The sequence below is a fragment of the Pseudophryne corroboree genome, chromosome 1 (genome assembly GCF_028390025.1).
Source record: "Pseudophryne corroboree isolate aPseCor3 chromosome 1, aPseCor3.hap2, whole genome shotgun sequence".
In the NCBI taxonomy this organism is placed as follows: Eukaryota; Metazoa; Chordata; class Amphibia; order Anura; family Myobatrachidae; genus Pseudophryne; species Pseudophryne corroboree.
Window position 1 is genome coordinate 1,045,479,411 of NC_086444.1, and position 15,265 is coordinate 1,045,494,675.

The 15,265-nt window shown below is 45.9% G+C and overlaps 1 protein-coding gene across 10 annotated transcripts in view; it reads right to left on the reverse strand.

The window, feature by feature from the left end:
* Positions 1–15,265, reverse strand: part of PCM1 (pericentriolar material 1) — a 528,103-nt gene that overhangs the window by 183,245 nt on the left and 329,593 nt on the right. The window lies entirely within an intron of this gene.

The window sequence follows — 15,265 nt, forward strand, 5'->3', positions numbered from 1 at the left end:
AATAAGAATTTACTTACCGATAATTCTATTTCTCGGAGTCCGTAGTGGATGCTGGGGTTCCTGAAAGGACCATGGGGAATAGCGGCTCCGCAGGAGACGGGGCACAAAAAGCAAAGCTTTAGGATCAGGTGGTGTGCACTGGCTCCTCCCCCCATGACCCTCCTCCAAGCCTCAGTTAGGTACTGTGCCCGGACGAGCGTACACAATAAGGAAGGATTTATGAATCCCGGGTAAGACTCATACCAGCCACACCAATCACACTGTACAACCTGTGATCTGAACCCAGTTAACAGTATGATAACAGCGGAGCCTCTGAAAAGATGGCTCACAACAATAATAACCCGATTTTTGTAACTATGTACAAGTAATGCAGATAATCCGCACTTGGGATGGGCGCCCAGCATCCACTACGGACTCCGAGAAATAGAATTATCGGTAAGTAAATTCTTATTTTCTCTATCGTCCTAGTGGATGCTGGGGTTCCTGAAAGGACCATGGGGATTATACCAAAGCTCCCAAACGGGCGGGAGAGTGCGGATGACTCTGCAGCACCGAATGAGAGAACTCCAGGTCCTCCTTAGCCAGGGTATCAAATTTGTAGGATTTTACAAACGTGTTTGCCCCTGACTAAATAGCCGCTCGGCAAAGTTGTAAAGCCGAGACCCCTCGGGCAGCCGCCCAAGATGAGCCCACCTTCCTTGTGGAATGGGCATTTACATATTTTGGCTGTGGCAGGCCTGCCACAGAATGTGCAAGCTGAATTGTATTACACATCCAACTAGCAAAAGTCTGCTTAAAAGCAAGAGCACCCAGTTTGTTGGGTGCATACAGGATAACAGCAAGTCAGTTTTCCTGACTCCAGCCGTCCTGGAACCTATATTTTCAGGGCCCTGACCACATCTAGCAACTTGGAGTCCTCCAAGTCCCTAGTAGGCGCAAGACACCACAATAAGCTGGTTCAGGTGAAACACTGACACCACCTTAGGGAGAGAACTGGGGACGAGTCCGCAGCTCTGCCCTGTCCGAATGGACAAACAGATATGGGCTTTTTTGAGAAAAAAACCACCAATTTGACACTCGCCTGGTCCAGGCCAGGTCCAAGAGCATGTTCACTTTTCATGTGAGATGCTTCAAATCCACAGATTTGACTGGTTTTAAACCAATGTGTTTTGAGGAATCCCAGAACTACGTTGAGATCCCACAGTGCCACTGGAGGCACAAAAGGGGGTTGTATATGCAATACTCCCTTGACAAACTTCTGGACTTCAGGAACTGAAGCCAATTCTTTCTGGAAGAAAAATCGACAGGGCCGAAATTTGAACCTTAATGGACCCCAATTTGAGGCCCATAGACACTCCTGTTTGCAAGAAATGCAGGAATCGACCGAGTTGAAATTTCTTCGTGGGGCCTTCCTGGCCTCACACCACGCAACATATGTTCGCCACATGTGGTGATAATGTTGTGCGGTCACCTCCTTTCTGGCTTTGACCAGGGTAGGAATGACCTCTTCCTGAATGCCTTTTCCCTTAGGATCCGGCGTTCCACCGCCATGCCGTCAAACGCAGCTGCGGTAAGTCTTTGAATTTCCGGGTACCAAGTCCTTCTTGGCCAATCCGGAGCCATGAGTATAGTTCTTACTCCTCTACGTCTTATGATTCTCAGTACCTTAGGTATGAAAAGCAGAGGATGGAACACATACACCGACTGGTACACCCACGGTGTTACCAGAACGTCCACAGCTATTGCCTGAGGGTCTCTTAACCTGGCGCAATACCTGTCCCGTTTTTTGTTCAGACGGGACGCCATCATGTCCACCTTTGGTAATTCCCAACGGTTTACAATTATGTGGAAAACTTCCCCATGAAGTTCCCACTCTGCCGGGTGGAGGTCGTGCCTACTGAGGAAGTCTGCTTCCCAGTTTCCATTCCCGGAATGAAACACTGCTGACAGTGCTATCACATGATTTTCCGCCCAGCGAAAAGTCCTTGCAGTTTTTGCCACTGCCCTCCTGCTTCTTGTGCCGCCCTGTCTATTTACGTGGGCGACTGCCGTGATGTTTTATCCCACTGGATCAATACCGGCTGACCTTGAAGCAGAGGTCTTGCTAAGCTTAGAGCATTATAAATTTACCCTTAGCTATATTTATGTGGAGAAAAATCTCCAGACTTGATCACACTCCCTGGAAATTTTTTCCTTGTGTGACTGCTCCCCAGCCTCTCGGGCTGGCCTCCGTGGTCACCAACATCCAAAACTGAATGCCGAATCTGCGGCCCTCTAGAAGATGAGCACTCTGTAACCACCACAGGAGAGACACCCTTGTCCTTGGATATAGGGTTATCCGCTGATGCATCTGAAGATGCGATCCGGACCATTTGTCCAGCAGATCCCACTGAAAAGTTCTTGCATGAAATCTGCCGACTGGAATTGCTTCGAAGGAAGTCACCATTTTTTTACCATGGCCCTTGTGCAATGATGCACTGATTTTAGGAGGTTCCTGACTAGCTCGGATAACTCCCTGGCTTTCTCTTCCGGGAGAAACACCTTTTTCTGGACTGTGTCCAGAATCATCCCTAAGCACAGGAGACTTGTTGTCGGGATCAGCTGCGATTTTGGAATATTTAGAATCCACCCCTGCTGTTGTAACAGTATCCGAGATAGTGCTACTCCGACCTCCAACTGTTCCCTGGACTTTGCCCTTATCAGGAAATCGTCCAAGTAAGGGATAATTAAGACGCGTTTTCTTCGAAGAAGAACCATCATTTCGGTCATTACCTTGGTAAAGACCCGGGGTGCCGTAGACAATCCAAACGGCAGCGTCTGAAACTGATAGTGACAGTTCTGTACCACGAACCTGAGGTACCCTTAGTGATAAGGGCAAATTTGGGACATGGAGGTAAGCATCCCTGATGTCTCGGGACACCAGATAGTCCCCTTCTTCCGGGTTCGTTATCACTGCTCTGAGTGACTCCATCTTGATTTGAACCTTTGTAAGTGTTCAAATTTTTTTAGATTTAGAATAGGTCTCACCTAGCCTTCTGGCTTCAGTACCACAATATAGTGTGGAATAATACCCCCTTTTCTTGTTGTAGGAGGGGTAATTTAATTATCACCTGCTGGGAATACAGCTCGTGAATTTTTTCCCATACTGCCTCCTTGTCGGAGGGAGACCTTGGTAAAGCAGACTTCAGGAGCCTGCGCAGGGGAAACGTCTCGACATTCCAAACTGTACCCCTGGGATACTACTTGTAGGATCCAGGGGTCCTGTACGGTCTCAGCGTCATGCTGAGAGCTTGTCAGAAGCGGTGGAACGCTTCTGTTCCTGGGAATGGGCTGCCTGCTGCAGTCTTCTTCCCTTTCCTCTATCCCTGGGCAGATATGACTCTTATAGGGACGAAAGGACTGAAGCTGAAAAGACGGTGTCTTTTTCTGCAGAGATGTGACTTAGGGTAAAAACGGTGGATTTTCCAGCAGTTGCCGTGGCCACCAGGTCCGATGGACCGACCCCAAATAACTCCTCTTCCTTTATACGGCAATACACCTTTGTGCCGTTTGGAATCTGCATCACCTGACCACTGTCGTGTCCATAAACATCTTCTGGCAGATATGGACATCGCACTTACTCTTGATGCCAGAGTGCAAATATCCCTCTGTGCATCTCGCATATATAGAAATACATCCTTTAAATGCTCTATAGTCAATAAAATACTGTCCCTGTCAAGGGTATCAATATTTTTAGTCAGGGAATCCGACCAAGCCACCCCAGCTCTGCACATCCAGGCTGAGGCGATCGCTGGTCGCAGTATAACACCAGTATGTGTGTATATACTTTTTATGATATTTTTCCAGCCTCCTGTCAGCTGGCTCCTTGAGGACGGCCCTATCTATAGACGGTACCGCCACTTGTTCTGATAAGCGTGTGAGCGCCTTATCCACCCTAAGGGGTGTTTCCCAACGCGCCCTAACTTCTGGCGGGAAAGGGTATACCGCCCATATTTTCTATCGGGGGGAACCCACGCATCATCACACACTTCATTTAATTTATCTGATTCAGGAAAAACTACGGTAGTTTTTTCACATCCCACATAATACCCTCTTTTGTGGTACTTGTAGTATCAGAAATATGTAACACCTCCTTCATTGCCCTTAACGTGTGGCCCTAATAAGGAATACGTTTGTTTATTCACCGTCGACACTGGATTCAGTGTCCCTGTCTGTGTCTGTGTCGACCGACTAAAGTAAACGGGCGTTTTAAAACCCCTGACGGTGTTTTTGAGACGTCTGGACCGGTACTAATTGTTTGTCGGCCGTCTCATGTCGTCAACCGACCTTGGCGCGTGTTGACATTATCACGTAATTCCCTAAATAAGCCATCCATTCCGGTGTCGACTCCCTAGAGAGTGACATCACCATTACAGGCAATTGCTCCGCCTCCTCACCAACATCGTCCTCATACATGTCGACACACACGTACCGACACACAGCACACACACAGGGAATGCTCTGATAGAGGACAGGACCTACTAGCCCTTTGGAGAGACAGAGGGAGAGTTTGCCAGCACACACCAAAAACGCTATAATTATATAGGGACAACCTTATATAAGTGTTTTCCCTTATAGCATCTTTTTTATATATTTCTAACGCCAAATTAGTGCCCCCCCTCTCTGTTTTAACCCTGTTTCTGTAGTGCAGTGCAGGGGAGAGCCTGGGAGCCTTCCCTCCAGCCTTTCTGTGAGGGAAAATGGCGCTGTGTGCTGAGGAGATAGGCCCCGCCCCTTTTTCGGCAGCCTCGTCTCCCGCTCTTAACGGATTCTGGCAGGGGTTAAATATCTCCATATAGCCCCCGGAGGCTATATGTGAGGTATTTTTAGCCAAAAAAGGTTTTCATTTGCCTCCCAGGGCGCCCCCCTCCCAGCGCCCTGCACCCTCAGTGACTGCCGTGTGAAGTGTGCTGAGAGGAAAATGGCGCACAGCTGCAGTGCTGTGCGCTACCTTAAGAAGACTGAGGAGTCTTCTGCCGCCGATTCTGGACCTCTTCTCGTTTCAGCATCTGCAAGGGGGCCGGCGGCGAGGCTCCGGTGACCATCCAGGCTGTACCTGTGATCGTCCCTCTGGAGCTAATGTCCAGTAGCCAAGAAGCCAATCCATCCTGCACGCAGGTGAGTTCACTTCTTCTCCCCTAAGTCCCTCGTTGCAGTGATCCTGTTGCCAGCAGGACTCACTGTAAAATAAAAAACCTAAGCTAAACTTTTCTAAGCAGCTCTTTAGGAGAGCCACCTAGATTGCACCCTTCTCGGCCGGGCACAAAAATCTAACTGAGGCTTGGAGGAGGGTCATGGGGGGAGGAGCCAGTGCACACCACCTGATCCTAAAGCTTTGCTTTTTGTGCCCTGTCTCCTGCGGAGCCGCTATTCCCCATGGTCCTTTCAGGAACCCCAGCATCCACTAGGACGATAGAGAAATAAATAGATTATTAGGAAAAGTATATGTGGGAAAATTCATAAATGCCACATAACATCACTAATTGATAATATCTTATATCTGAGCTTAGAACAGATCACCAGTACGGCCGTACCAATTAACTAAAGTGCCTAATTCAATTTTTGCTGTAGAAGACAGCGTATAATTTAAGGCGAAATAGCAGACAAATGGACATATATCAAACGGATACCAGCAAATGGAGACTGAACCACTATAGACTGTCTCTGATGTTCAGAGTTCTATATGGAGGTGTTTGCAGAAAAGGATAAGAAACAAATGGTTGTTCAGTCAGTCAGTTATAGCCTTAAAAATTTAACTGTGAAGTAATTAAGTTACACACTGGTGTGGGGTGTATACGATACCAGTGCTGGTATATATGCTGTCTGTTCCGCTTTTGGCCGTGTAGAAGCTCCGAAGACTGCAGCGGCGTGTATCTGTAATAGCGGTGGGTTGAAGCCGTTGCCGTGGAGATACTCCGGAAGCTGCAGCGGCGTATGTCCGTGGTCTCGCTCTGGGAGAGCGATGGCTCGGGGCCGTTGCCTGGTGATGGTCTAAGCGCTCCGGCTAGCGCGATCACGTGTGCGCATCACGTGATCGCTATCCTGACGTACGTTTCGCAAAATAAGCTTGGTCACAGGACGTAGTATGATCACTGAGGGTTCCAGTTTATGTAGAGCGGGGCTCAAAGATGATTGGATTTATAGTTTGATGAACATGATAATCCACCAATCTTGTTAAATTACATTAGTCTCTCAGGTTTAACACAAATAATAGTTACCACGGCTTGTGTTTGCTTGTAATTGATTACAATTAATTTGCCTAGGCATGTTTAGTAAAAAGAAGGACATATATTATTGTTGTGCAAGTGGTGAAATGTTGTTGATTAATTTGTGACAGTGACCTAATTAAGTGATTAATGGGTTAATTTAGAGAATAAGTGATGTGATTTAGAACTTGATAATTTTTGTATTAATTTAAATTAATATATGCTAATTAATGAGAAAGGAAGGACTGGGATATTAAGGAGAATGAGAATGGGAGTGAGGAAGGGAGGTGAATCGAGGGCATGGTTGGGGAAGGGATGGCACTGTTGTGGTGATAATAAAGAATTAATCTAAGAGGGCAGAAATGATAATTGTGAGAAGAGCCTATGATGAAAAAAATGTGCTGTGTGAAATTAGATAGAAGTGATGAGAGCGTGGGTGATAGACTTATTAGAGAAATGAGATGTAATAATAAAAAGGGAAGTGTTATGAGAATATATTTTATATTTTATGTGGATTAGCCGTGGCTGAAAGGAGAGACTAAATTAGGATACCAAGTGTTCTAATATGAGGAAATTAATTTAAGTATACCCCGTAGTTTATGTTTTCATTCATGCCTGCTGGGTATAAGGATCCCATCCTAAAGATCCATTCACTCTCTCGTTTCAGTAAGTTCTCGGTTAGATTACCTCCTCGTATTCCGAGTTTGATTTTCTCCAAACCAAAGAATTTTAGCTCCTCCCATCTATTTTCATGATGGGTGTAAAAATGGCGAGCGACTGAAGTTAGTTGCTTCATCTTGGCCTTGTCCGTAATGGCATTACGTATAGATCCTACATGTTCTAGGACTCGCTGTTTAAGCGGACGAGTTGTCATGCCAATATATTTTTGGTTACAGCTGCATTTCAAGCAATAAATAACCCCTTCCGTTTGGCAGTTCATGTAGTCTTTTATTTGTATCATCTTTCCAAATTTATCTTCTATTTCCTTTGTTGGGTCAATATATTTGCAAGCTTTGCATTTTCTACAGGGATATGTTCCAGAGGCTATTGGTTTTTTAGTAGAGAATTTTTGAAAATTACTACTTACAAGTCTGTCTTTAAGGTTTTTGGATCTGCGCCAGCTCATAGCGACCTTAGGACCCAAATTTTTGGATAAGGTAAGGTCTGCGTGTAGAATATGCCAATGTTTCTGTATTGCTGTATTCACCTTCTTCCATTCTTGGCAAAAATTCCCAACAAAACGGATGGTATTATCAGTACTTGTACTTTTTGGTTCTCTCTTGAAAATTAGGTCCTCTCTTTGATGGTTTTGACCGTTTTCATGGCTTTTTTTATTGAGGTTTTACTGTATCCCCTATCGCATAGTCTATTTGTCAATTCTATGCTTTGTGTTGTGAATTCCTTATCATCTGAACAGTTCCTACGGAGTCGAAGAAATTCCCCTTTTGGGATATTTTCTATAGTCGGGGGAAAATGAGAACTGGTTTGATGTAATAAGGTATTTGTTGCTGTGCTCTTCCGATATAATTTTGTGGCGATCATTCCTTCAGCGTTCTTGTAAATCATCAGGTCCAAAAATGGAAGCTCTGATTGACTTATACTGTATGTTAGATGGATATTCAGATCATTCTTATTGAGATGTTCTATGAATTGGTGCAACAGCTGTAGGTCACCTTCCGAGATCATAAAGATGTCATCTATGTATCTGTTCCACATGACGACATGAGATGTAAATATGTCATTGTGGTCTTTGAAGATGATTTCCTATTCCCACCATCCAAGGAATATGTTGGCATATGTGGGCGCACAGGCCGCCTCCATAGCCGTGCCCCTTGTTTGGAGGTAGAATTTGTCATTAAATGTAAAAAAATTGTAATGTAACACAAAATGGAGTAACTTAATCAGAAAAAGATGAAAGTCCTTCTTTGGTTCATTATGTAGAAAGTATGTTACCGCTCTTATCCCATCTTTATGACCTATTGATGTATATAGTGCCTCAACATCCAGTGACACCAAATATTGATTTTCTTCTAGTCTCAGATCATGCAATTTTCTCAATATATCAGTTGTGTCCTGGACGTATGAGGGAAGATCAAGAACATATTGTCTGAGGTGTAGATCAAGGAAGATACTCGCCTTTTCTGTTAATCCCCCTATCCCAGACACAATGGGTCTCCCTGGGGGAGCCTGTTTGTTTTTATGTATTTTGGGCAATAAGTAATAGGTTGGGATCTTGGGATTCTGTGTCAACAAATAGTCATACTCCTGTTTTGTGATTGTACCTTGTGCTTGGTTGAGAATATTTTCGTAGATTGTTTTATAATCCTGAAGAGGATGAAGTAATATTCGTTTATAACAGTTGGTGGTATCAAGTTGTCGCTGTGCTTCCTTAATATATTCCGTTTTGGGCCAGATGACAACGTTGCCTCCTTTGTATTTCTCTTAAGGCAGTTCTTTCTTGTCGGGTAAGGTTAGAATGACCCCGCCACCTTTGTTTGTTTATATGGATTTGGTCACGTTCTTTCGCTACAAGCTTCATGAATACCGATACCTCAGGACAGATTTGTTCCTGTGGAAAGTAGGTGGACTTCTTTTTACACATGGGTCTATTAGTGGGATCCTCCGCAGTATGCTGATATTGTTCTTGTTCGAGTTCCTGTAATGCATCAAGTGCTTCCTGCTCCATCTGTGATATGTCTGAAGATTGGAATTCAGGAGGTGGTGGTGATATCATTTCTTTACTTCTTTAAGATGGGATCCTTATACCCAGCAGGCATGAATGAAAACAAACTACGGGGTATACTTAAATTAATTTCCTCATATTAGAACACTTGGTATCCTAATTTAGTCTCTCCTTTCAGCCACGGCTAATCCACATAAAATATAAAATATATTCTCATAACACTTCCCTTTTTACTATTACATCTCATTTCTCTAATAACAGTCTATCACCCACGCTCTCATCACTTCTATCTAATTTCACACAGCACATTTTTTTTCATCATAGGCTCTTCTCACAATTATCATTTCTGCCCTCTTAGATTAATTCTTTATTATCACCACAACAGTGCCATCCCTTCCCCAACCATGCCCTCGATTCACCTCCCTTCCTCACTCCCATTCTCATTCTCCTTAATATCCCAGTCCTTCCTTTCTCATTAATTAGCATATACAGGTTGAGTATCCCATATCCAAATATTCCGAAATACGGAATATTCCGAATTACGGACTTTTTTGAGTGAGAGTGAGATAGTGAAACCTTTGTTTTTTGATGGCTCAATGTACACAAACTTTGTTTAACACTCAAAGTTATTAAAAATATTGTATTAAATGACCTTCAGGCTGTATGCATAAGGTGTATATGAAACATAAATGAATTGTGTGAATGTACACACACTTTGTTTAATGCACAAAGTTATAAAAAATATTGGCTAAAATTACCTTCAGGCTGTGTGTAAAAGGTGTATATGTAACATAAATGCATTCTGTGCTTAGATTTAGGTCCCATCACCATGATATCTCATTATGGTATGCAATTATTCCAAAATACGGAAAAATCCCATATCCAAAATACCTCTGGTCCCAAGCATTTTGGATAAGGGATACTCAACCTGTATTAATTTAAATTAATACAAAAATTATCAAGTTCTAAATCACATCACTTATTCTCTAAATTAACCCATTAATCACTTGATTAGGTCACTGTCACAAATTAATCAACAACATTTCACCACTTGCACAACAATAATATATGTCCTTCTGTTTACTAAACATGCCTAGGCAAATTAATTGTAATCAATTACAAGCAAACACAAGCCGTGGTAACTATTAATAAGAATTTACTTACAGATAATTCTATTTCTCGTAGTCCGTAGTGGATGCTGGGAACTCCGTAAGGACCATGGGGAATAGCGGCTCCGCAGGAGACTGGGCACAAAAGTAAAAGCTTTAGGACTACCTGGTGTGCACTGGCTCCTCCCCCTATGACCCTCCTCCAAGCCTCAGTTAGGATACTGTGCCCGGACAAGCGTACACAATAAGGAAGGATTTTGAATCCCGGGTAAGACTCATACCAGCCACACCAATCACACCGTACAACCTGTGATCTGAACCCAGTTAACAACATGATAACAGAGGAGCCTCTGAAAAGATGGCTCACATCAATAATAACCCGATTTTTGTAACAATAACTATGTACAAGTATTGCAGACAATCCGCACTTGGGATGGGCGCCCAGCATCCACTACGGACTACGAGAAATAGAATTATCGGTAAGTAAATTCTTATTTTCTCTGACGTCCTAGTGGATGCTGGGTACTCCGTAAGGACCATGGGGATTATACCAAAGCTCCCAAACGGGCGGGAGAGTGCGGATGACTCTGCAGCACCGAATGAGAGAACTCAAGGTCCTCCTCAGCCAGGGTATCAAATTTCTAGAATTTAGCAAACGTGTTTGCCCCTGACCAAGTAGCTGCTCGGCAAAGTTGTAAAGCCGAGACCCCTCGGGCAGCCGCCCAAGATGAGCCCACTTTCCTTGTGGAATGGGCTTTTACAGATTTTGGCTGTGGCAGGCCTGCCACAGAATGTGCAAGCTGAATTGTACTACAAATCCAACAAGCAATAGTCTGCTTAGAAGCAGGAGCACCCAGCTTGTTGGGTGCATACAGGATAAACAGCGAGTCAGATTTTCTGACTCCAGCCGTCCTGGAAACATATATTTTCAGGGCCCTGACTACGTCCAGCAACTTGGAGTCCTCCAAGTCCCTAGTAGCCGCAGGTACCACAATAGGCTGGTTCAAGTGAAACGCTGAAACCACCTTAGGGAGAAATTGAGGACGAGTCCTCAATTCTGCCCTGTCCGTATGAAAAATTAGGTAAGGGCTTTTATAGGATAAAGCCGCCAATTCTGAGACACGCCTGGCTGAAGCCAGGGCTAACAGCATTACCACTTTCCATGTGAGATATTTTAAGTCCACAGTGGTGAGTGGTTCAAACCAATGTGATTTTAGGAACCCCAAAACTACATTGAGATCCCAAGGTGCCACTGGAGGCACAAAAGGAGGCTGTATATGCAGTACCCCCTTGACAAACGTCTGAACTTCAGGAACTGAAGCCAGTTCTTTCTGGAAGAAAATCGACAGGGCCGAAATTTGAACCTTAATGGACCCTAATTTTAGGCCCATAGACAGTCCTGTTTGCAGGAAACGACCCAGTTGAAATTCCTCTGTAGGGGCCTTCCTGGCCTCACACCACGCAACATATTTACGCCAAATACGGTGATAATGTTGCACGGTTACATCCTTCCTGGCTTTGATCAGGGTAGGGATGACTTCATCCGGAATGCCTTTTTCCTTCAGGATCCGGCGTTCAACCGCCATGCCGTCAAACGTAGCCGCGGTAAGTCTTGGAACAGACAGGGTCCCTGCTGGAGCAGGTCCTTTCTTAGAGGTAGAGGCCACGGGTCCTCCGTGAGCATCTCTTGAAGTTCCGGGTACCAAGTCCTTCTTGGCCAATCCGGAGCCACGAGTATAGTCCTTACTCCTCTCCTTCTTATGATTCTCAGTACCTTGGGTATGAGAGGCAGAGGAGGGAACACATACACTGACTGGTACACCCACGGTGTTACCAGAGCGTCCACAGCTATTGCCTGAGGGTCCCTTGACCTGGCGCAATATCTGTCTAGCTTTTTGTTGAGGCGGGACGCCATCATGTCCACCTTTGGTTTTTCCCAACGGTTCACAATCATGTGGAAGACTTCTGGGTGAAGTCCCCACTCCCCCGGGTGGAGGTCGTGTCTGCTGAGGAAGTCTGCTTCCCAGTTGTCCACTCCCGGAATGAACACTGCTGACAGTGCTATCACATGACTTTCCGCCCAGCGAAGAATCCTTGCAACTTCTGCCATTGCCCTCCTGCTTCTTGTGCCGCCCTGTCTGTTTACGTGGGCGACTGCCGTGATGTTGTCCGACTGGATCAACACCGGCTGACCCTGAAGCAGAGGCCTTGCTTGACTTAGGGCATTGTAAATGGCCCTTAGTTCCAGGATATTTATGTGAAATGACGTTTCCATGCTTGACCACAAGCCCTGGAAATTTCTTCCCTGTGTGACTGCTCCCCAGCCTCTCAGGCTGGCATCCGTGGTCACCAGGACCCAGTCCTGAATGCCGAATCTGCGGCCCTCTAGAAGATGAGCACTCTGCAACCACCACAGGAGAGACACCCTTGTCCTTGGAGACAGGGTTATCCGCTGATGCATCTGAAGATGCGATCCGGACCATTTGTCCAGCAGATCCCACTGAAAAGTTCTTGCGTGGAATCTGCCGAATGGAATCGCTTCGTAAGAAGCCACCATTTTTCCCAGGACCCTTGTGCATTGATGCACTGACACTTGGCCTGGTTTTAGGAGGTTCCTGACTAGCTCGGATAACTCCCTGGCTTTCTCCTCCGGGAGAAACACCTTTTTCTGGACTGTGTCCAGATTCATCCCTAGGAACAGCAGACGTGTCGTCGGAATCAGCTGCGATTTTGGAATATTTAGAATCCATCTGTGCTGTCGTAGTACTACTTGAGATAGTGCTACTCCGACCTCTAACTGTTCCCTGGACCTTGCCCTTATCAGGAGATCGTCCAAGTAAGGGATAATTAAGACGCCTTTTCTTCGAAGAAGAATCATCATTTCGGCCATTACCTTGGTAAAGACCCGGGGTGCCGTGGACAATCCAAACGGCAGCGTCTGAAACTGATAGTGACAGTTCTGTACCACAAACCTGAGGTACCCTTGGTGAGAAGGGCAAATTGGGACATGGAGGTAAGCATCCTTGATGTCCAGAGACACCATATAGTCCCCTTCTTCCAGGTTCGCTATCACTGCTCTGAGTGACTCCATCTTGAATTTGAACCTTTGTATGTAAGTGTTCAAGGATTTCAGATTTAAAATAGGTCTCACCGAGCCGTCCGGCTTCGGTACCACAAACAGCGTGGAATAATACCCCTTTCCCTGTTGTAGGAGGGGTACCTTGATTATCACCTGCTGGGAATACAGCTTGTGAATGGCTTCCAATACCGCCTCCCTGTCGGAGGGAGACGTTGGTAAAGCAGACTTCAGGAACCGGCGAGGGGGAGACGTCTCGAATTCCAATTTGTACCCCTGAGATACTACTTGCAGGATCCAGGGGTCCACTTGCGAGTGAGCCCACTGCGCGCTGAAATTCTTGAGACGACCCCCCACCGTACCTGAGTCCGCTTGTAAGGCCCCAGCGTCATGCTGAGGACTTGGCAGAAGCGGGGGAGGGCTTCTGTTCCTGGGAAGAGGCTGCCTGCTGCAGTCTCTTTCCCCTTCCTCTGCCCCGGGGCAGATATGAGTGGCCTTTTGCCCGCTTGCCCTTATGGGGACGAAAGGACTGAGCCTGAAAAGACGGTGTCTTTTTCTGCTGAGAGGTGACCTGGGGTAAAAAGGTGGATTTCCCAGCCGTTGCCGTGGCCACCAGGTCCGATAGACCGACCCCAAATAACTCCTCCCCTTTATACGGCAATACTTCCATATGCCGTTTGGAATCCGCATCACCTGACCACTGTCGCGTCCATAACCCTCTTCTGGCAGAAATGGACAGCGCACTTACTCTTGATGCCAGAGTGCAAATATCCCTCTGTGCATCTCGCATATATAGAAATGCATCCTTTAAATGCTCTATAGTCAATAATATACTGTCCCTGTCCAGGGTATCAATATTTTCAGTCAGGGAATCCGACCAAGCCACCCCAGCACTGCACATCCAGGCTGAGGCGATTGCTGGTCGCAGTATAACACCAGTATGTGTGTATATACTTTTTAGGATATTTTCCAGCTTCCTATCAGCTGGCTCCTTGAGGGCGGCCGTATCAGGAGACGGTAACGCCACTTGTTTTGATAAGCGTGTGAGCGCCTTATCTACCCTAGGGGGTGTTTCCCAACGCGCCCTAACCTCTGGCGGGAAAGGGTATAATGCCAATAATTTTTTAGAAATTAGCAGTTTTTTATCGGGGGAAACCCACGCTTCATCACACCTCATTTAATTCATCTGATTCAGGAAAAACTACGGGTAGTTTTTTCACACCCCACATAATACCCTTTTTTGTGGTACTTGTAGTATCAGAAATGTTCAAAACCTCCTTCATTGCCGTGATCATGTAACGTGTGGCCCTACTGGAAAACACGTTTGTTTCCTCACCGTCGACACTGGAGTCAGTGTCTGGGTCTGTGTCGACCATCTGAGGTAACGGGCGTTTTAGAGCCCCTGACGGTGTTTGAGACGCCTGGACAGATACTAACTGATTTGCCGGCTGTCTCATGTCGTCAACAGTCTTTTGTAAAGTGCTGACGCTATCACGTAATTCCTTCCATAAGACCATCCAGTCAGGTGTCGACTCCCTAGGGGGTGACATCACTATTACAGGCAATTGCTCCGCCTCCATACCATTTTCCTCCTCATACATGTCGACACAACGTACCGACACACAGCACACACACAGGGAATGCTCTGATAGAGGACAGGACCCCACTAGCCCTTTGGGGAGACAGAGGGAGAGTTTGCCAGCACACACCAGAGCGCTATATATATACAGGGATAACCTTATATAAGTGTTTTTCCCTTATATAGCTGCTGTATTGATTAATCTGCCAAATTAGTGCCCCCCCTCTCTTGTTTTACCGTGTTTCTGTAGTGCAGGACTGCAGGGGAGAGTCAGGGAGACATCCTTCCAGCGGAGCTGTGAGGGAAAATGGCGCTTGTGTGCTGAGGAGATAGGCTCCGCCCCCTTCTCGGCGGCCTTTCTCCCGCTTTTTTAAGGAAAAACTGTCAGGGGTTAAATGCATCCATATAGCCCAGGAGCTATATGTGATGTATTTTTCGCCATCTAAGGTGTTTTTATTGCGTCTCAGGGCGCCCCCCCCCCAGCGCCCTGCACCCTCAGTGACCGGAGTGTGAAGTGTGCTGAGAGCAATGGCGCACAGCTGCGGTGCTGTGCGCTACCTTATTGAAGACAGG